Below are 23,212 nucleotides of genomic sequence, written 5' to 3'. Positions count from 1 at the left end.
TTTTAAGGAATCTCCACACTGTTCTCCATAGTGGCTGTACTAGTTTGCATTCCCACCAACAGTGTAAGAGGGTTCCCTTTTCTCCACACCCTCTCCAACATTTATTATTTGTAGACTTTTGGATCGCAGCCATTCTGACTGGTGTGAAATGGTACCTCATAGTGGTCTTGATTTGTATTTCTCTGATAATGAGTGATGTTGAGCATCTTTTCATGTGTTTGTTAGCCATCTGTATGTCTTCTTTGGAGAAATGTCTATTTAGTTCTTTGGCCCATTTTTTGATTGGGTCATTTATTTTTCTGGAGTTGAGCTGTAGGAGTTGCTTGTATATTTTTGAGATTAGTTGTTTGTCAGTTGCTTCATTTGCTATTATTTTTTCCCATTCTGAAGGCTGTCTTTTCACCTTGCTGATAGTTTCCTTTGATGTGCAGAAGCTTTTAAGGTTAATTAGGTCCCATTTGTTTATTTTTGCTTTTATTTCCGATATTCTGGGAGGTGGGTCATAGAGGATCCTGCTGTGATGTATGTCAGAGAGTGTTTTGCCTATGTTCTCCTCTAGGAGTTTTATAGTTTCTGGTCTTATGTTTAGATCTTTAATCCATTTTGAGTTTATTTTTGTGTATGGTGTTAGAAAGTGTTCTAGTTTCATTCTTTTACACGTGGTTGACCAGTTTTCCCAGCACCACTTGTTAAAGAGATTGTCTTTAATCCATTGTATATTCTTGCCTCCTTTGTCAAAGATAAGGTGTCCATACGTGCGTGGATTTATCTCTGGGCTTTCTATTTTGTTCCATTGATGTATATTTCTGTCTTTGTGCCAGTACCACACTGTCTTGATGACTGTGGCTTTGTAGTAGAGCCTGAAGTCAGGTAGGTTGATTCCTCCAGTTCCATTCTTCTTTCTCAAGATCGCTTTGGCTATTCGAGGTTTTTTGTATTTCCATACAAATTGTGAAGTTATTTGTTCTAGCTCTGTGAAGAATACTGTTGGTAGGTTGTGCTTAATTTTTTAATGGAGAATTGAGTGAACGTATCTTATTTTGGCTTTATGTTTAAAGTGAAACAGTATATAGGTAAACAGACTTTAAAGGTAATTGTATTTCAGTTAAAGGACCTAGCAATTAGTAGGAAAAGTCAGGAAGCCAATTATAGATAGGGGAAAAAGAATATATACCATAACTTGTGTTAGATAATGAGTGTTATTGAATTTCTGAATTTCAATAAAACATGTCAAAGAAGAGTTCATTTTCCCTTCTGTTGGAAGAATTGATAATCCGCTTAGCCATCTGCCTTCCTACCTTTCTTTTTCTTTTATGCTGCCTAACTCCAAACAGGATTTGGGATCTAATAATAAGTTTAAAAAATAAAACACACGAAAAAGAAAAGAAATAAAGAAAGGAAAATTGGATAAACACCTTTACTACATATACTCAGGTTCTGTAAAGTTGCAGAAAAGGAATGGAGTTGGCTCTGAACTTCCTGGTAGCAAGTCTGTTTTCTACTATGAGATTATGCTTCCTTCAGCCTAAATCTAATCAAGTCACTGCCCTGTTTAAGAATTATCAGTGGCTGTCCATCACCCCTACCTGATGTATACCTGTGTATGTACCCTTTCCAGATTTATCTTCCTCTTTCTCCTGAATAAGCCCTGAACTCTGTTCTGATCACCACATGGAGCTGTGTGCCTTCCACAGGTCCTGCTTTTCTGCCTTTAGACCTTTAAATGCACCTTTCTAATTGCTGAGAGTGCTTTTCCCCAATACTCTGCACTTCTCTGTATCTTGGGAAATGTCTTTGTTCATCTTTCAAGATATGAATCCAATTTGATGGTTCTGTGAAGCCTTCGTGGGCTCCTCTGACATCTGCTACCTCTGTCAATTATGGAACTTATCTTTTAATGCTGGACATTGTCTTAGTAATAGCTCTGTAAGAGGTAAGGGCATCTTTCTGATTTTTTTTTCTTTTGATATAAAATAAAGTAGTTGGCTGTGTTACTTCTAGTTGCTTACTTACTGCTAATTAAGTTCAGGAGTGGAATAAACACTTGATTTGCAGTAAAGGATAAGGCTCATAAACAGTAATATACAGCCATCCAAGTCCTACTGTCTGCCTCAGAAAATACAAGTGCCCTATTGAGGATGTGAAAATTGATATGACACTAGCATATTAAGTCTCAACAAGATCCAAAATCATTTATTATAAGATGAAGGTACTTCCTTAAGGATCTTTTACAAACGAATTACTCCAAACTGGTTATAAGGATGTTAAATATAGTATTTTTATAATAATAATGATAATATTTAAAGCTGTACAAGTTCAACCAAAGAAACATAAGTGAATCAATACTAGAGATCCTGTAAATCAGTTATTCTCATTCTCCTTGATAAGTATTCAGAGTAGTTGACTACATTAATAAAAATTCCTTGTACAGAATTAAATGGAATCAGATTCTTGCTCACTGATAAAAGAGGAAAGAAAGAAGACAGTTAGACAAACGAGAATCAAACCAGGAGTCCACAAATTACAGCCCAAGAGAAAAAATCTTCTAGTATGCTGCCTAGCATATCAATGGAACCAAACAAGTGAAGAATGAAAGGCTTTGAGAGGAGGCTGATGATGGTGGTACTGTCTTGGAGGGTGGGGAAGCTGTTGAAAACATTTGAGCAAAACCAAGCTGCTCAGTCTCTGGAAAATCATATCCCTTCCCTTCATTTCTTCTTATGTGCTCATTTGTTGACTTTCTGTTCTCCTTACTTCTGAATGATGATTTTGAGATGTTCTTTTCCTCTATTTAGTTCTATGCATTGAAATGTTTTTTCTCTTTCTAGGGTTGCTTGTCTGTCCCTTGAAAAATAAACTTTGCGGTAGGGTGCTTATTGTTTGCAAGACTTGCAGTCACACGCTGAGTTCCCTAAAGGCAGAAAAGTCTCTAAATTTGGGATGGCATTAGCTAGCAAAGTGGTAGAAGCAGAGATGCATCCTTTTTTTGTTTTAGTACCTTCGACCTCTCTCTGTTGCAATGCTTATAAGCTATTGCTACTGCTAAGTCACTTCAGTCGTGTCCGACTCTGTGTGACCCCGTAGACGGCAGCCCACCAGGCTCGCCCGTCCCTGGGACTCTCCAGGCAAGAACACTGGAGTGGGTTGCCATTTCCTTCTCCAATGCATGAAAGTGAAAGGGAAGTTGCTCCGTCGTGTCCGACTCTTAGCGACCCCATGGACTACAGCCTACCAGGCTCCTCCATCCATGGGATTTTCTAGGCAAAAGTACTGGAGTGGGATGCCATTGCCTTCTCCTACTTATAAGCTACCTCCCTCCTTATAAAAAATGCATAGTATATTTAAGAAAAGAAAATAGAAAAATTTCTTTTTTCTTTAAGAAAACAGAAAAATTTCTTTTTTCTTTAAGAAAACAAAAAGTTAAAAGAATTTTGAGTTGTGATTAAGCAGGAGATTTTTTAAAGTTAGTTTACAATTTATTGGATCATCTTCCTTTAAACTTTTAAAAACTCATGTAATTTTTGCTTACTGTATTATTAACACTTAACTTTTTATGTCCTTGATGTCTGAGCACTTCATATACAGTATGTATAAACAACTGGTTTAAAACCTTAAGACTTTTCAATCTGTAAGTTTTCAGTTCTTCTTATTTAAAATGGTTAACTTATAAGCATGTTAATATAATAGGTAATGTCTTCATAAAGATTAAATTGGGATCTTAAACTGTCTGTGTCTCCATTAAAGATGTTTTTGGCTTGACAGTGTTGCAGTATGATATTTGCTGGACAGAGTGATGTCTTACTTTGGCACATACCTAGTCATACAGGGTTCCTTTCATATCTGTAAGAATGTTCATTTTCTCAAGATCATGAAAAGAACAGATGTGGAATAGACAAGCACTGCATGTCTTTCACAGCTCTCTGTGGGACGTCTTAGGGTAGGTTTTTCTTTGTCACATGCATAACAAGTATGTCTTTACCCTGAATGATGCAATGGTCCAGCTTCCTGTGGGGTAACATCCACCAACAACAGTGCTATAACACGTTAGGTGATAGCGAACTGCCTGAATCCATAGAGATTTGCTCCAGTCTAAATGAGTGACTAATTCTTAAACTAGGTAAACCTGAGGTCCTTAGGGACTAGGGACATGTGAAGGTTCGATTGTTTATTTTGCTTGTTATAACTGTAGGATCATTAAGGAAATGTTTATATCCTGTTGTGGTTATATGCTCTTAACCAATGTCTGAGGCAAGAACGTTTGATATTTCTGCCTTCTTTGTATTCTTTAGTATTCTCTACCCCTCCCCACAACTCCTGTGAAAAAAAAGTTCACGCTCATCAGATCTAAATAGACCCATATCTCTTTGAATACTTTGTTACCTTATCTATTAATGAGAAATGATCAAAATCCATATTTGAATATACTAGTAAAAGCCCAGAGACTTAAACATAAGCTCTGGAAACAGGCGTTACCTCTGTCATCTTTCTGTTATTCATTAAATCTCTCTTTGTCCCAGTTTCCTTGCTTGGAAAATATGTCATGACTGTTATATTGGTACCTAAAAGGTATAATTGTGAAAAAACATAGTAAAGGATCTAGTGTTTTTTAAGAATTATTACACATAAATTTGTAATTTTTGCTCAACTTGAACTTGTAAACTACCCTTTTGTGAATGTCTCTGTAAACTCTGGTGTGTATAGTTTCTTTCCACACTGATGAGAAAGACTACCATTTTCAGGTTCTAACACAGTTTCCAGTATTGCTCACTTCTGAGCAAATGGAATTACATCTTTCCTCTTTCTTAGTGTATTATAGAGCTTCCTGCTCTATCCCACTCCCAATGTGAGTGCCTCTCCCACCCCCACCATTATTGTTGTATACTGATTACATTGGAGAAGGAAATGGCAACCCACTCCAGTATTCTTGCCTGCAGAATCCCATGGACAAAGGAGCCTGGTGGGCTACAGTCCATGAGGTTGCAAAAGAGTCAGATGTGACTTAGTGATTGAGCACGTATTGATTACATGTGGTTTAGTGAAATATTTGTCCTGAGTATCTTTTTGGACCTGATATTAGCAACAAGTTTGTCAGATGACTTTTTTTTTTTTTGTTAAACCAGATAAGCTGCTGATAAGATTGGCATGAGAGATTTATAATTTTTACAGTTTCCATTCTGTGGTCATAGATGAGGCTCTAATTGTTACTCAGATTTAAATCAAAGAGTTAGAGGCCTCTGTGGGCTTTTAAATATGTAACAGGTAGCATAGTAAAATGGAAAAAATAAGAGTACTTGAAGGAGTCAGGAAATCTCTATCAAAAGCCCAGTTCTGCCCTAACTTGGGGCTTTGGAAAAAGTAATTTACCTCTCTGGATATAAGTTTTCTGTCTTGTGTTTGTTTCCTGTGGCTGCTATAATTACCACAAACTTGATGGCTTAAAACAACCGAAATTTATTCACTTACAGTTCTGGGGGCAAAAGTCCAAAATCAGTTCATTGAGCTGAAGTCGGGGTGTAAGCAGAGGGGCCGTCTCCCCGGAGGCTCTAGGGAAGAATCTGTTCTTTGCCTCCTCCAGCTTCTGGCAGCCACCAGCGTTCCTTACTTTGTGGTTGCATCATTCTATCCTCTGCCTCCGAGGTCACATTGCTGTCTCTTCCTTTGTGTATATCAAATCTCCCTTTCCCTCCCTATTATAAGGATGCATATGATTAGTCTCTTCACCTTAAAATAATCACATCGGTGATCCCTTTTTTTTTTTTTGCCATTTGAGGTAATAGTCACAGGTTCCAGGGATGAGGAGGTGGGTATCTTTTAAGGGAGTCATTATTCAGTCTACCAAACAACTGAAATCGTTTCTGAATTCCTGCTGGCTTGTAATTTCTATCCATGCATTTGGCTTATTCATTCACCCATTCATTAAATTTTTATTTCATGCCCATTGTGTGCCACATATTATGCTAAATATTAGGAATAACATGCTGACCATGCCTTTAAGAAGTGCATTATGTTGTCAATAAGATGTACCATACAGAATAAATGCAGAGATAAAGGTAAAGGAGACAACTTGATCCAGAATAATATTAATTCTGTGTATGTCTCCTTTTGCATAATTCTAGAGCATAAGTGACCATCATTCTTCAGCACTGGTAATTTTTTTCAGTAAGTCTAAGAGTTACATGCAGCCTGTGGACCAGAAAGTGTTTTGCAGTGGGAAAAACATGGATTAGGTTAAATTCAATTCAGAAGAATGTGTTTATAGACCTTGCCCTGCAAAGAATATATGGGTGCGCATTCAGTCATGTACAACTCTGTGACCCTATGGACTGTAGCCTGCCAGGTTGCTCTGTCCATGAGATTTTTCAGAATACTGGAGTGGGTTGCCATTCCCTCCTTTGGGGGATCTTCCTGACCCAGAGATTGAATCTGTGTCTCTTACATCTCCTGTATTGTCAGGCAGGTTCTTTATCACTAGTGCCACCTGGGAAGCCCAAAGAATATATAACTTTATATAGCTCTTATCAACTCAATATTAGCAGTAGAGTTTTAAAAAATAACCATGCCTGCTTCTTCATTCCACATTCTGCTTTGTTCAGGGTGGAGCTCAGAGGGTTTTTTTTTTCTTAAAAGGCTGATCAGTAGGTTTTTACATGCTGTTAACACTGAGCACAGAGAATCACTGATGGATTAGAAGCTGCCTTTAACTAGGAAGACAAACACATAGGTAATGATAAAAGTGCAAGACAAAATGCCATTAGTGTCATTAGAATATATAGAGACAAAATAATCTGGATACTCAGAGGAGGATGAGATCATATCTGGCTCAAGGGAAATTTGGAGAAGGAAGTGTTTGAAATGTCCTTGATGGTTGGGTAAGTTTTCAAAGATGGCTGTAAGGGAAACTGGTGGGAAGAGAACCCACAGAGGTATGGAGGTGGGGAAAGGAGGTGGGTCGTGGCTGGAAGTAGAGGCCAGGGTTCAAAGTCTAGGCCTTGATTCTCCCTTTTGCTCAGACTTTCTGGTCCAGAACCTAGAGGCACCTGATAAATCTAAATTTAAACCTCTTCTTCTAGGGCATTTCTAAGGTATAGTTTTTCAAGATGGGAGTGTAGAACGTATTTATTTAACAGGTGATAGGTTGATTTATAATTTAAAAAAATTTAGAAACATGATAGCTGGACCTCTGTATACTCTATAAATATTGCACACAGGCATCAATGAGAAAAAAAAAATGGAGAGTTAGGGTTTTTTTTTTAATGCTTCAAAAGAGGAATATCCAGGATATGGTAAAGGATAGAAGACAGAAAAACATAGTAGGAAGTAACAAAGCTAATTTTGATGTTCAGGAATGAGGCTGAAATTAATAGGAATGAGGGATATTGATAGATATTGATAGAAAAGATAGCTAACATTTGCTGAGTTCTTTCCATTAGCCAAGATTTTACCATTGTGTTTATCTCATGGAATTCTTTTTGTAACTCTTGAGGTCGATATTATTATTCCCATTTTATAGGTGGGGAAATTGAGATTTGAGATGTTAAGTACCTTGCTCTATTAAGACCCCACAGTAAATAGAGTGGAACATCTAGGACCAGGATCTAGGTACCTCACACCTAGAGTTTGTGTTGTTAATGATACAAGTAGTTATCATGGCTAGCTTGAGGGTAAAGTTGATGAAAAGAAGTTGGACCAGAGGAGTTTAAAAATCATCTGAAGAGACGTCAAATTAGTGAGCATCACCTTATGAATTAAAAGGTGAAAGAAAGAGAAAAGAACAGAAGGCCAAGGACCAACCCTCATTAAAACTTTCAGGTACTGTATCTTATCCCTCTTTGAGGCTGCCAGTCATTCAACACATGATTCATTGTGAAAATCCCCAATTGTTTAAATAGGTGAATGAACCAGTGTTTCAATGCTGAATGTTTTCTACTCTGTGTAAGATTCCCCTTAATAACTTCAGTTGCTTGAAGGAGACAGATCAAAATATTATCTTAACTTCTGTTACCTGTATCTGTGAACCTGATTTAGTTTCAAATCCTTAGGGTCCTTGTTGGATTCCATTTTCTAACCATACTCTTATGTTTTTCCGAGTAGAGGAGTCCTACTCTATAGAAAGGTTATGGTAGGGTAGGAAGATTGGCAATGTAGTTCAATATTTTTGTCATGTAAACAGTTTGTAAACTAAGATATTGAAAGGACAGAAAACATGTAAATGAGGAGTGAGGAGTCTTGACTGTTGAGTGTGTCTTTCTCCTCCACTTCCTCTCAGAGTGCCTGAAACTCTTTCATTCCACTGTTCTCACAGGGTACACAAAAAAGGGCACTATTATATAACCTAGGAAATAAAATTATTGCCTTTGAAGGATATGTTGTGTTGTACTTTGTTCACTGTCAGTTTAACCAGGTCAAGTTTCCCATGCTTGTCTTGTTCTTTCTCCTCATTATTCCATCAGTTCAGTTCAGTTGCTCAGTCCTACTCTTTGAGACCCCATGGACTGCAGCATGCCAGGCCTTCCTGTCCATCACCAACTCCCAGAGTTTACTCAAACTCATGCCCATTGAGTCGGTGATGCCATCCAACCATCTCATCCTCTGTCGTCCCCTTCTCCTCCCACCTTCAATCTTTCCCAGCATCAGGTCTTTTCAAATGAGTCAGTTCTTTGCATCAGGTGGCCAAAGTTTTGGAGTTTCAGCTTCAACATCAGTCCTTCCAATGAATATTCAGGACAGATTTACTTTAGGATTGATGTCTGAATCTAGTATGTTTACCTGAAGGTTTCATATATTGAATATAAAAAATTTCAGAATAACTTTATGGTTGTATCAAATATTTTAACATCATACAGTTTTATTTCTTGTGTCAGTTTTCAAGAAATCATAGTACTTTTGTCATTAATTTATAATTTTAACTCAAATACTAACATCATACCTAACTTCTTAAAAAATACTGCAGAGCTCTAAACTATACCCTGTATGTCCTTCTTTTTTTCTAGTACTATAATTGAATGCTGGGTATTGTGTGGTCTTTTTACATAACTTATCCCACCTAACTTTATTGGGAAAATTAATGGAATGGAACTCTCACCTAACTTTATTAGGCAAATTAAGAGAATGGAACTCTCACAAAAGTGTTTAGTATCAAGGGAAATAAAACTAACTTGTTTAGAAAGTCAAGATTGACTTTCAAGAGTAAGCCAAATGATGATTTGTAGTAAAAAAAATAACAAAAACAATTTACAGATAGCAGTCAAGGCAAAGATGTTCATCACTTGTTTGAAAGACATCTGGTAAGCTAGTGATTCTCAGTTTGAGCTTTGTGTTTACTTATCTGTAGAGCTTAAAAAAAAAAACCCTGAAATTCTCAACTAATGTTGAGAACTACTATTAAAAGAAACAAAAGAGCAGGAGGAAGTAAAAAATAGAAAATTCTTACATTTAGGAGATGACATGTACTTTCTAAAAAAGGAAATACTGTCTATTTAGTTATGAAAACTAAACTTGTAGTTCTTCTACTCTGGAAGGAGGCAAATTAATCTCATTTATATATTAATTGTTATGAGGATATGTGAGAATACATATTTGTATGTTTTAAAAAGGCCTTTTTTTCTGTGTGTTTATAAACTCCCTTATTTTCTTATGTTTAAGATTGTTGAATCTCAACTATGAGTCTAATGTTCTGCCCCATCATTCCAGTTTATAAACTCAAAGTGTACATTGATTTACAAATAAATAATTTAGAATCAATGGAGTGAATGTGACACTTGCATTCAATGAAAAATTCAGTCATTATTTTGAGTGTTTTTTCCCCATAATGAAAGCATGGTTACTGTTACAAAGTGATGTTTGATCTCTATATGCTAAGTGTCTTGATCGTTCTGGACCTGGGTTGCTTCCTCTGTCAGACTGGAATATCATGTATTGCTGAATAGTAATGAATGTGTACTGAGTGTTCATTATATTTTAAGTTCTAAGTGTGCCAAGTGCTGTTTATATGGTACCTCATTTAATCATAGTGAAAAGCTTATAGAGTAGGTGTTATTTTCTAAATTCCCCATTTTAAAGATGAGAAACTAGTCTCAGAGACATGAATAACATGTCCAAGGTTGTGCATCTCACTTACTTACTTCAGTTGCTCAGTCGTGTCCTACTCTTTGTGACCCCATGAACTGCAGCACGCCAGGCCTCCCTGTCTATCACCAACTCCCAGAGTTTACACAAACTCATGTCCATTGAGTCGGTGATGCCATCCAACCATCTCATCCTCTGTCGTCCCCTTCTCTTACCCTCAATCTTTCCGAGCATCAGGGTCTTTTCAAATGAGTCAGCTCTTTGCATCAGTATCTTTGCGTCAGTATGGCCAAAGTATTGGAGTTTCAGCTTCAGTATCAGTCCTTCCAGTGAACACCCAGGACTGATCTCCTTTAGGATGGACTGGTTGGATCTCTTTTCAGTCCAAGGGACTCTCAAGAGTCTTCTCCAACACCACAGTTCAAAAACATCAATTCTTTGGCGCTCAGCTTTCTTCACAGTCCAACTCTTATATCCATACATGACCACAGGAAAAACCATAGCCTTGACTAGACAGACCTTTGTTGGCAAAGTAATGTCTCTGCTTTTCAATATGCTATCTAGGTTGATCATAACTTTCCTTCCAAGGAGTAAGCGTCTTTTAATTTCATGGCTGCAGTCACCATCTGCAGTGATTTTGGAGCCCCCCAAAATAAAGTCAGCCACTGTTTCCGCCATCTATTTCCCATGAAGTGATGGGACCAGATGCCATGATCTTCGTTTTCTGAATGTTGAGCTTTAAGCCAACTTTTTCACTCTCCTCTTTCACTTTCATCAAGAGGCTCTTTAGTTCTTCTTTACTTTCTGCCGTAAGGGTGGTGTCATCTGCATATCTGAGGTTATTGATATTTCTCCTGGCAATCTTGATTCCAGCCTGTGCTTCTTCCAGCCCAGCATTTCTCATGATGTACTCTGCATATAAGTTAAATAAGCAGGGTGACAATATACAGCCTTGATGTACTCCTTTTCCTATTTGGAACCAGTCTGTTGTTCCATATCCAGTTCTAACTGCTGCTTCCTGGCCTGCATACAGGTTTCTCAAGAGGCAGGTCAGGTGGTCTGGTATTCCCATCTCTTTCAGAATTTTCCACAGTCTGTTGTGATCCACACAGTCAAAGGTTTTGGCATAGTCAATAAAGCAGAAATAGATGTTTTTCTGGAACTCTTTGCTTTTTTGATGATCCAGCGGATGTTGGCAATTTGATCTCTGGTTCCTCTGCCTTTTCTAAAACCAGCTTGAACATCTGGAAGTTCACGGTTCAGGTATTGCTGAAGCCTTGCTTGGAGAATTTTGAACATTACTTTTTAGTGTGCATCTAGTTAGGGGTAAAACTATGATGTAAATTCAAGCAGCCCAACACCACAGACAGTGGTACAAATTTATAGTATACCAGTATGGAGATGAATTTTTCTATTTAACCAGTGGGTTGAGACCAGAAGTTAAAGCTTGTACCTTCTTTACAGGAAAGCTTTCAAAGAAGACTTTCCTGATATTTTCCAAGAAAATGGCAGATTTTTCTGTGGCAGCTTACAGGGAGCAGGTGAACTATTAGCATCTGCCACTGGCACTGGACTAGCAGGAGGATGGATGTTCTCTGGTCCAAGTTGGATTTTGAGGAAAGAACAGTATTCTCAAAACTTCACAAAGACCTCAGGATATGACTTATGAACTTAAGCCACTGAACTCATGCCATAAAGGTCACTCAACTCTGAATCTCCATTTGTGCATCTTTAATGATCACTTTACCAATGAAGGTCAGTATGGTCAAAGCTATGATTTTTCCAGTAGTCATGTAAAGTCCCTTGGACTGCAAGGAGATCAAATCAGTCAGTCCTAAAGGAACTCAACCCTGAATATTCATTGGAAGAACTGTTGCTGAAACTGAAGTTCCAATACTTTGGACACCTGATGCGAAGAGCTGACTCATTGGAAAAGACTCTGATTCTGGGAGAAATTGAAGGCAAAAGGAGAAGGGGATAGCAGAGGATGAAATGGTTAGATAGCATCACCAACTCAGTGGACATGCATTTGAGCAAACTCTGGGAGATAGTGAAGGACAAAGGGGCCTGGTATGCTGCAGTCCATGGGATCACAAAAGTTGGACATGGCTTAGTGACTGAACAAAATGGGGTAGTAGTAACCAAATTCCTTGACTCAAGGGACTGAAGATAATACACTGTGTTGATGGTCATCTGAATTAAATTCACCCGTTCCTGTTCATTTGTTTACTCTTCTATCTCCTGCTTGACCATGTGCAATTTACCTTGAGTCATGGACCTAACATCCCAGTTTCCTGTGCAAGACTGTTTTTATAGCATCAAATTTTACTTTCATCACCAGACACATCCACAACTGATCATTGTGTCTGCTTTGGCCAATCTGCTTCATTCTTTCTAGAGCTATTAATAGTTGTCCTCCGCTTTTCCCCAGTAGCATATTGGATACCTTCCGACCTGGGGGTCTCATTTTTCGGTGTGATATCTTTTTGCCTCTTTATACAGTTCATGGGGTTCTCAGGGCTAGTATATTGGAGTGGTTTGCCATTCCCTCCTCCAGTGGATCACATTTTGTCAGAACTCTCCACTAGGACCTGTCCTTGGGTAGCCCTACATGGCATGGCTAATAGCTTCATTGAGTTATGCAAGCCCCTTCACCACGACAAGGCAGTGATACATGAAGGGGTAATACACTGTAAAAACTCTAAATAAAGCAAATTAAAAAAAAATTAATGTCAATAAAACAGATTTTTATCTTCTAGCTGGAAGCCATTATCTTTAACACTCAGAATAAAAAAAACAACCAATAAAACTTGAAGAAACTCTGTACACTACAATGCTACTTGATTTAGAATGTCCTCACCAAAACCCTTTGACTGGCTTTGTAAGTGAAGGAAAGTAACTGACTTTCCTTCAAGTGTTCAAAACCCCTAGGCATTTAAGCAATCTCTAAATGCACCAATTAGTGTCTAATGGGCAAATCCCATGATCTTTTCTCAGTCTTCAATAGAATTGCTAATAGTAGTAGTAATTCACTTATTCAAGAAGTATATATTGAGTGCCTACTGTGTCTGGAATGGTTTTAATTCATCGAAAGTAAAAGTCAGGGAAAATAAAAGCAGGAAAATATGAAATTGTCTTTTAAGTGCTTAGTATGAATCATGTGAGCTCATGCTTAAAATCTTGCATGCTAGGCTTAAACATTATGTGGACCAAGAACTTCCAGATGTCCAAGCTTAATTTAGAAAAGGAAGAGGAACCAGAGAGCAAATTGCCAACATTGACTGGATCATAGAGAAAGCAAGGGAGTTCCAGAAAACCGTCTACCTCTGTTTCATTGGCTACACTAAAGCCTTTGACTGTTTGGATTGTAACAAACTGTGGAACGCTTTTAGAGAGAAGGAAATACCGGACCATCTTACCTGTCTCCTGAGGTACTTATATGTTGGTCAAGAAGCAACAATTAGAACCATGTATGGAACAACTGATTGGTTCAAGATTGAGAAAGGAGTAAAAGGAGGAAATCAGCCAGGACCACCTGACATTGTGAGACTTCGTCATACCTGAGTTCTCCTGTCCACACTTTCATACACATCACTAAGGTGCAAACCAAGTGCTGAAAAACCCAAAGACTCATTAATTAAAGTGAATTTTCCACAGAGGTGATTTTCTCACATCTATATGAGCATGAGATATTTTGTGACTACAATATGAAATACATAAAAGAGTTTAACTTGTAAATAAATATTTAGCTAGCATAAGAATTGTCTCATCTCTATATAATATATATAGAATTTAGAGAGAGAGAAGGAAAGAGAGACACATAAAGAGACAGAGACTGTCAGACAGACATTGACCCAAGATGCACACATGTATGTGTATATGACGTTTTTTCCCCCAAAATGATTTAAGTTGGATTATAAAAACACCAGCAAGATAGAAGTTTTACAAAATAAGATTATGAAACAAGAGATAGATAATGACCAGAAAGTACAATGGAGTAGTCATTGTTGTGTGAAACTCTCTGTATTATCACTGAAATGACGTAAATAGTACATTGAAATGAAGATCTTTGCTTTCCTCTTTTTCTTTTATCCTTCCCAATTTGCACCACTAATCAGCAAATTTACCTAGCTTTTAACATCTCTTCTACTATCATATCATATATACACAATTTTTTTTCTTCTCAGTAATTTGTTTTCCCCAAATTCCTTTTAAATGTAGTATTTTTATGAACCTCAGATCTTAAAAATTGCAAGTAGAATTATAGTGTGTAGTTGTTTTGTTTCTAAAAAGGTAAAATTTAGACCTTTTAACTATCATACAAATTAGGCTTAGAATTAAATACAGATAGATGTTTAATTGAAAGGTGAAGAAATAATTTTAAATTCCTAAGTAAAATAAGACATTTAATAATACATTCCAAAAATGATAAAGTAATGTGAATATTAATTCATTCTTTTCTGCATTTAGCCATTTGTCCATCCATTCATCCACAGCACATTTATTAAAAACCTACTGTGCACAGTGCTAGAACAGATGTATACCCTTAAAGTTTTGCTACATCTTGATATTTCCTGAATAACACTGACTCTTTTAGAGCTGAAGAAAGATGAATGGATCAGTGTTGCCATCCTGGCTTTGTTTGCTTCAACACTAAAATACTTTTTTTATATTGATTTTATATTTCAAAAATGTTTGCATTTTTATTCTCTACTCAGCATTATGAATTTATTTGAGAATTATAGTCATAGTATGTTTAGCGATGAAATTGATGGATCTGCTATCATCCTGAGAGGAAGGTTCTCTTTTTCCAGGTGAGACAAACTGGTCTAGGATATGTGCTCTCAGTTCGTTCCCTGACCTGCCTTTATTGTATCAGCATCCCATCCAGGCTTTAGTCACCTCCTACACAGAGAAAGGTTGTGTGTGCTATGTGTGTTTGCACCTGGCTTTGGAGGCTACTCTCTTTCTTGGTAGGGAAGGCCATGCTGCACACACCCTAGGAGAGGCAGTGGGAGAGGCTGTTGTCCTTGGTTACAGCTCTCCTGTTCCAGTGGAAAATGGCTGGATTTTGAAGTTAGGTAGTACGTGTGTGTTAAGTCGCTTCAGTTGTGTCCAACTCTTTGTGACCCGATGGACTGTAGCCCGCCCAGCTCCTCTGTCCAGCAAGAATGCTGGAGTGGGTTGCCGTGCCCTCCCCAGGGGATCTTCCCGACTCAGAAATCAAACTGTCATCTTTTAAGTCTTCTGCATTGGCAGGCAAGTTCTGTACCACTAGCACCACCTGGGGAGCCCTGAAGTTAGGTAGATTCATATGTAAATCCTGTCTCCCTCAGTTTTTGATCTTAGACAAATTATCATCTCAGAGCATGTTTGCTCATTTTGTATAACATGGAGAATATTCTCTATCTGTTCGATATTTGCCCACTGTCAAAAATTTACTTTCCTTTAATGGTCTATTAATAAATATTTGTTGAACACAGTTAAGTGTTATTTTTGGAATTAAATTAGTTTGTATTAAACTAATTATAATTATCTGTTTACCTGTTAGGTTCCTGTTATGGGCTAAAATTCATATGTTGAAACTTATTCGTATATTGAAGTTCATATATTAAAAATTCATATATGAAGCGCTGGCCCCCAGTGTGATGCTGTTTGAGGGGGCCTTCCCTGGTATCTCAGATGGTAAAGAGTCTGCCTGCAATGTAGGACACCAGGGTTCGATCTCTGGGTTGGGAAGATCCCCTGGAGAAGGAAATGGCAACCCACTTCAGTATTTTTGCCTGGGAAATGCCATGGACAGAGGAACCTGGTGGGCTACAATTTGGAGATAATTAGGTTTAGATTAGGTCAATAAGATAGACCCTCATGATGAGATTAGTCCCTTCTAAGAAGAGGAAGACTAGAAGGATTTCTCTGTCCATGAACATGTACCCAGGAAAGGCCTATGTGAACACACAGTCAGAAGGCATATCTGCAAACCAGGAAGAGAGCCCTCACAGAACACTAAATCTGCCAGCAGCTTGATCTTGGACTGTGAGAAATGAATTTGTAATTTTTTTTAATTGGAGGATAATTGCTTTCCGAGGCAAACCGTTCAATATCATGGTAATCCAAATCTATGCCCCAACCGTAATGCTGAAGAAGCTGAATGGTTCTATGAAGACCTACAAGACCTTTTAGAACTAACACTCAAAAAAGATGTCCTTTTCATTATAGGGGACTGGAATGCAAAAATAGGAAGTCAAGAAACACCTGGAGTAACAGGCAAATTTGGCCTTGGAGTACAGAATGAAGCAGGGCAAACTAACAGAGTTTTGCCAAGAGAACACACTGGTCATAGCAAACACCCTCTTCGAACAATACAAGAGAAGACTCTACACATGGACATCACCAGATGGTCAACACTGAATAATCAGATTGATTATATTCTTTGCAGCCAAAGATACAGAAGCTCTATACTGTCAGCAAAAACAAGACCGGGAGCTATGGGTCAGATCATGAACTCCTTATTGCCAAATTCAGACTTAAACTGAAGAAAGTGGGGAAAACCACTAGACCATTCAGGTATGACCTAAATCAAATCCCTTATGATTATACAGTGGAAGTGAGAAATAGATTTAACAGACTAGATCTGATCGACAGAGTGCCTGATGAACTATGGACGGAGGTTCGTGACATTGTACAGGAGACAGGGATCAAGACCATCCCCAAGAAAAAGAAATGCAAAAAAGAAAAATGGCTGTCTGAGGAGGCCTTACAAATAGCTGTGAAAAGAAGAGAAGCAAAAAGCAAAGGAGAAAAGGAAAGATACACCCATTTGAATGCAGAGTTCAAAAGAATAGCAAGGAGAGATAAGAAAGCCTTCCTCAGTGATCAATGCAAAGAAATAGAGGAAAACAGTAGAATGGGAGAGACTAGAGATCTCTTCAAGAAAATTAGAGATACTGAGGGAACATTTCATGCAAAGATGGGTTCAATAAAAGACAGAAATGGTATGGACCTAATAGAAGCATAAAATATTAAGAAGAGATGGCAGGAATATACAGAAGAACTGTACAAAAGTATCTTCATGACCCATATAATCATGATGGTGTGATCACTCACCTAGAGCCAGACATCCTGGAATGTAAAGTAAAGTGGACCTTAGGAAGCATCACTACAAACAAAGCCCGTGGAGGTGATGGAATTCCAGTTGAGCTATTTCAAATCCTAAAAGATGATGCTGTGAAAGTGCCGCACTCAATATATCAGCAAATTCGGAAAACTCAGCAGTGGCCACAGGACTGGAAAAGGTCAGTTTTCATTCCAATCCGAAGAAAGGCAATGCCAAGAATCCTCAAACTACCACACAATTACACTTATCTCACACGCTAGTAAAGTAATTCTCAAAATTATCCAAGTCAGGCTTCAGCAATACATGAACCGTGAGCTTCCAGATGTTCAAGCTGGTTTTAGGAAAGGCAGAGAAACCAGAGATCAAATTGCCAACATCCGCTGGACCGTAGAAAAAGCAAGAGAGTTCCAGAAAAACATCTATTTCTGCTTTATTGACTATGCCAAAGCCTTTGACTGTGTGGATCACAATAAACTGGAAAATTCTGAAAGAGATGGGAATACCAGACTACCTGACCTGCCTCTTGAGAAACCTGTATGCAGGTCAGGAAGCAACAGTTAGAACTGGACATGGAACAACAGACTGGTTCCAAAAAGGAAAGGGAGTATGTCAAGGCTGTATTTTGTCACCCTACTTATTTAACTTCTATGCAGAGTACATCATGAAAAACTCTGGGCTAGAGGAAGCACAAGATGAAATCAAGATTGCCAGGAGAAATATCAACGGCCTCAGATATGCAGATGATACCACCTTTATGGCATAAAGTGAAGAAGAACTAAAGAGCCTCTTGATGAAAGTGAAAGAGGAGAGTTAAAAAGTTGGCTTAAAGTTCAACATTCAGAAAACTAAGATCATGGCATCCGGTCCCATTACTTCATGGGAAATAGATGGGGAAACAGTGGAGTTAGTGGCTGACTTTATTTTTCTGGGCTCCAAAATCACTGCAGATGGTGATTGCAGCCATGAAATTAAAAGACTCTTACTCATTGTAAGGAAAGTTATGACCAACCTAGATAGCATATTAAAAAGCAGAGACATTGCTTTGCCAACAAAGGTCCATCTAGTCAAGGCTGTGGTTTTTCCAGTGGTCATGTATGGATGTGAGAGTTGGACTGTGAAGAAAGCTGAGTGCAGAAGAATTGATGCTTTTGAACTGCAGTGTTGGAGAAGACTCTTGAGAGTCCCTTGGACTGAAAAGAGATCCAACCAGTCCATCCTAAAGGAGATCAGTCCTGGGGGTTCATTGGAAGGACTGATGTTGAACCTGAAACTCCAGTACTTTGGTCACCTGATGCGAAGAGCTGACTCATTTGAAAAGGCCCTGATGCTGGGAAAAATTGAGGGAAAGAGGAGAAGGGGACGACAGAGGATGAGATGGTTGGATAGCATCACTGACTCAATGGACATGGCTTTGGGTAAACTCTGGGAGTTGGTGATGGACAGGGAGGCCTGGCGTGCTGTGGTTCATGGGGTCTCAAAGAGTCAGACACGACTGAGCGATTGAAATGAACTGAACTGCTTTCCAATGCTGTATTGGTTTTTGCTGTACAACAATGCAAATCTTTCATAATTTTATATATATATATATATATATATATATATATATATATATCTCCCCTCCCTCTTGAGCTCCCACCCTCCTCTAATCCCATCTCTCTAAGTTGTCACAGAGGACCAGGTTGGGCTCCCTGTGTTAAACAGCAGCTTCCCACTAGTTACCTATTTCACACATGATAGTGTATATATGTCAGTGGCAGTTTCTCAATTCATCTTACCCTCTTCTTCCCCTGCTGTTTCCACACGTCCATTCTCTATGCTTGCATCTCCAATTCTTCCCTATAAATAGGTTCGTCTGTAATATTTTTCTGGATTCTATATATGTGGTTAATATACAATATATATATTTTTTATCTTTCTGACTTACTTCACTCTGTATAACAGGCTGTAGGTTCATTTGCCTCACTACAGCAGACTTAAATTCATTCCCGTTATGGATGAGTAATATTCCATTGTATGTATGTATCACATCTTCTTTATCCATTCATCTGTTGTTGGGCATTTAGGTTGCTTCCATGTTCTGGCTATTGTCAATAGTGCTGCAGTGAATATTGGGGTGCATGTGTCTTTTTGAATTGTAGTTTTCTCGGTATATGCCCAGTAGTGGGTATACTGGGTCATATGGTAGTTTTATTCCTATTTTTTAAGAAATCTCCATATTTTTCTCCATAGTGGCTGTATCAATTTACATTCCCACAAATAGTGCAGGAGGGTTTTCTCTTTTCTGCACATCCTCTCCAGCATTTATTGTCTATAGATATTTTTGATGATGGCCATTCTGAGTGAACTCCCTGAGTTGGTGATGGACAGGAAGGCCTGGCATGCTGCGATTCATGGGGTCGCAAAGAGTCGGACGCGACTGAGCGACTGATCTGATCTCATCTGATCTGATTCTGAGTGATGTGAGGTGATACATCATTGTATTTTTTATTTGCATTTCTCTAGTAACGAGCGATGTTGAGCATTGTTTCATATGTTTACTGGCCATCTATATGTATTCTTTGAGGAAATGTCTGTTTAGGTCTTCTGCACACTTTTTGATTGAGTTGTTTGTTTTTCTGATATTGAGCTATTTGATCTGCTTGTATATTTTGGAGATTAATCCTTTATCAGTTGCTTTAAAACACACGGACCATAGTATTTAGTTACAGCAGCTTGAGCAGACTAAGATAGGTTTTTACTAAATTTCTTACTAACTCCTAGGATTATGATCTATAATTTGTATTTTTGTTTAGGATCCCTATATTTAATGTACTACTTAGTACCTAGGACTGAATAAATCACTGTTGAATACAACTTAGCTATAAAATGATAAATTAGTCCTCATGTTCTTATCATCTTTTGCAACCTCTATTGAGCACTTTCCCCACCACACATACACAAAAAACCATGATGGTTTGGACAAATAGGGTAAAGTAAAAACTTACAACTTGATCAAAAGACATATAAGAAAAACTGTTATAGTGTCCACTGTGAGATTGGGTATGAAATGGAAGGAATTTAAGTTCTGCCTCTGGTTTTTATTAGCTGTGTGGGTGAAAAAGTGTTACCTAACTTAACCTGCTTAGTTTTTTTACCAAATAATCTTTACAAACCTTTTTGAGCATTAAATGAAGTCATGTAATAAAGAAATGTGAAGGTTTTCTAAGTAGTTTTATCATCCAGTGCTATTATTGAAATATGTTTACACTCTCAATTCCTAAAAGAATGATTTTAGACTAAGCTAGAGAACTCTCTTTTGACTATCTTTCTTTGTTCCAAATGTATTTCCTTGTGGCAGGAAGTGATAAAAACACATGGCACAGACAACTAGTGACTGAAGAGGAAATTAATGGTGGTTGTTTTCCTCCAGGATTAGTAGTTCAAAAATTTAAAAATAAAAATATGTCTTGCCAAGTTTGGAAAATACACAGAATGCTTTGATTATAGGATTAGAATGGACCTCATTTTTTGACATTAGTATTTCTCTGATATTTATCAGTCGAAGTGCTTTTTAAATTTAAGACTTGGATCCTTTACATTTTATTTTATAAACTAAAAAAGTATGATATAAATTAAAATCTTATTTTTATAATTTATTATAAAAACATACATATAATTTATAAGTTATTATAAGGAACATATTTATTCTTTGCCCTGTAGACTTAGGAACCAAGAGAAGATTTATAATAAAGCATTTTGAAATCATTAACAAGCACAAATGATACTGTTAATTTTCCATGTCAAGATTGCAATGCCTTTAATCAGATAATATTTTAGGTGGATTTTAAGCTATGCTGAGATATAAACAAGGCTTTTCCCCAGCTATATACTCAGAAAGCTCCAATTGTGATTGAGAAGATTATTTTACTCAAAGCAAGTTCTTTTTTCACCAGAGATTCCTGCACACCCACTAGTTTGGGACGTTACTGAAGATAGTGGAGAGGTGGTGGGATGAGGTGGGGTGCTGTGGAAGAAGGCAGCCATTTAAGAAAATCTACACAAGTGACAATAGATGCTATTATAGAAAGTCAAAATATTCTTATTTGAGGGAACAAACTCTATAATTGGGAAGGGAGAATGCAACTACTTTGAATTATATTTTATGTAATTAAAATCAAGATCTGTGTGGTTTGCTTCCACTCCATGAGTATTGTTTTGGCTTTTGGCTGCTTTAGCTGTTGCCTGATGGCTTATAAAGATTCAAATGTACCTCTTTATGAGTAAAAGGGAGTTCCTTTGGTAGATGTTTAAGTTTTTATTGCAAAATCCCTGTTGCTGGCTTCTGCTGTTAGGCTTGGTAGTATTCATGCACCCTGAAAAAATCACTTTTAAAGCTTTTTGAGTGGAAAGGATCATGAGTGTTTACTGTGAAGAAGAAGGGAAGGCAAAAATTTGTAGGGATTATATCATTTCACTCAGGAATTGGCTTTGGAAAGTTCATTGAGGAACTAGTATTTGGGAATGGTAGATATTTTTTAATTGCTTCTAAGTAAAAATCATGGTTTTTAATTTAATGAGCTGGAAATAAATCATCTAGTCCAGTATTTTACAAATGGCATGTCATGAACTATTAGTGTGCCATGAGACCCACTGAGTGGTTGCAGTTAAACAATGAAATAGCATAAAACACACGACACCATACCAGAGTGCATCCACATTGGAAGATTTAAGGGTTGATTTCTATATATGTATAAATAAGCACATTTCTGTATATGTATAAATATACTGTATTTAATATGAAATGTCTTTTTTAGTATGAGTAGCACTTGTAGAAGCTTGAAAGCAATTGATTGAGTCTTCCCATTTTTCAGATGAGGAAATTGAAAGAGCTGACTCCCAGTTTTTTTGAGTGGGTCTTCTTGAGGTAGCTTATCTATCAATAGGTTTCTCTCTCATTATTAGAATTTTTTTCTGATCACCCATGCATCCTTTACATTCCTTGCCTTACAATTTAAAATTTCTGTATTTTTGTTAAAAGGAGTTAGGTCGAAGATGCTGATTCTGGGGAGATGAGTCTTCACTGAGCCTCTGAGCAGCTTGCTGTGGGGTGCTGGTACTTGTGATACCTGGTGGAAAAAAACAGAGCCTTTCTCTGTTAATAAGGCCAGTTATTTTTCATAGGTTCAATCAGGTGGAAAGTTGAAACAATAACCTGATAGATTTCATCAGTACACTGATACAGGTAATCTTTATTAGCTTCTACTACTTGTTTCTGGAGAAGGCAATGGCACCCCACTCTAGTACTCTTGCCTGGAAAAATCCCATGGATGGCGGAGCCTGGTAGGCTGCAGTCCATGGGGTCGCTAAGAGTCGGACACGACTGAGTGACTTCACTTTCACTTTTCCCTTTCACGCATTGGAGAAGGAAATGGCGGCCCACTCCAGTGTTCTGCCTAGAGAATCCCAGGGACGGGGAAGCCTGGTGGGCTTCCGTCTATAGGGTCGCACAGAGTCGGACACGACTGAAGCGACTTAGCAGCAGCAACTACTTGTTTCAGTTCAGTTCCACAAATATATATTGTATTCTTGCTTTGTGGCAGGTATTTTGGCAGCCACTTACCTTCTCCTCTGTGAAAAATAAATATTCAAACAAATTGACCCCTCACTTTGTTTGTGGGATATCCCTTTGAATTTACCAAAGTATGAGATATTTTGAGATTGTCTGCCAAAGATAATAGAGATATAGGTCCATGTTTTATAACACAATATGCCACTTTGGAACTCTGGTATGCTTTATCTGGAAGTGTTCTGGCATCTTGAACTCAACCTTTCAATCATTAGAAAGTCACACAGTGATCAAGTTCATGTAGAATTTTTTTTTTCCTATCTTACTTAATAACACATTGATTTTTATTGAGCTTTCTCCCTGTTGTTATTTACAAAGTGTCAGTTATACACTAAGAGCTGATGGAGGTTTTTAAAAAATTTTCTCTGACAATTGGACAATCAAGGCAGCAGAACCAAGGGGGACCCCTGTCTGGATGCCATGTG

The 23,212-nt window shown here is 37.8% G+C and overlaps 1 protein-coding gene across 12 annotated transcripts in view; it reads left to right on the top strand.

Annotated features, from left to right (window-relative positions):
* The window catches only part of HDAC9 (histone deacetylase 9), a 667,984-nt gene that overhangs the window by 92,672 nt on the left and 552,100 nt on the right, over window positions 1-23,212 (top strand). The window lies entirely within an intron of this gene.

This window comes from Bos grunniens, chromosome 4 (assembly GCF_055505025.1).
Source record: "Bos grunniens cultivar Pamir isolate PY7600 chromosome 4, Bosgru_T2T1.0, whole genome shotgun sequence".
In the NCBI taxonomy this organism is placed as follows: domain Eukaryota; kingdom Metazoa; phylum Chordata; class Mammalia; order Artiodactyla; family Bovidae; genus Bos; species Bos grunniens.
This window is presented reverse-complemented; position numbering and strand designations above follow the sequence as displayed.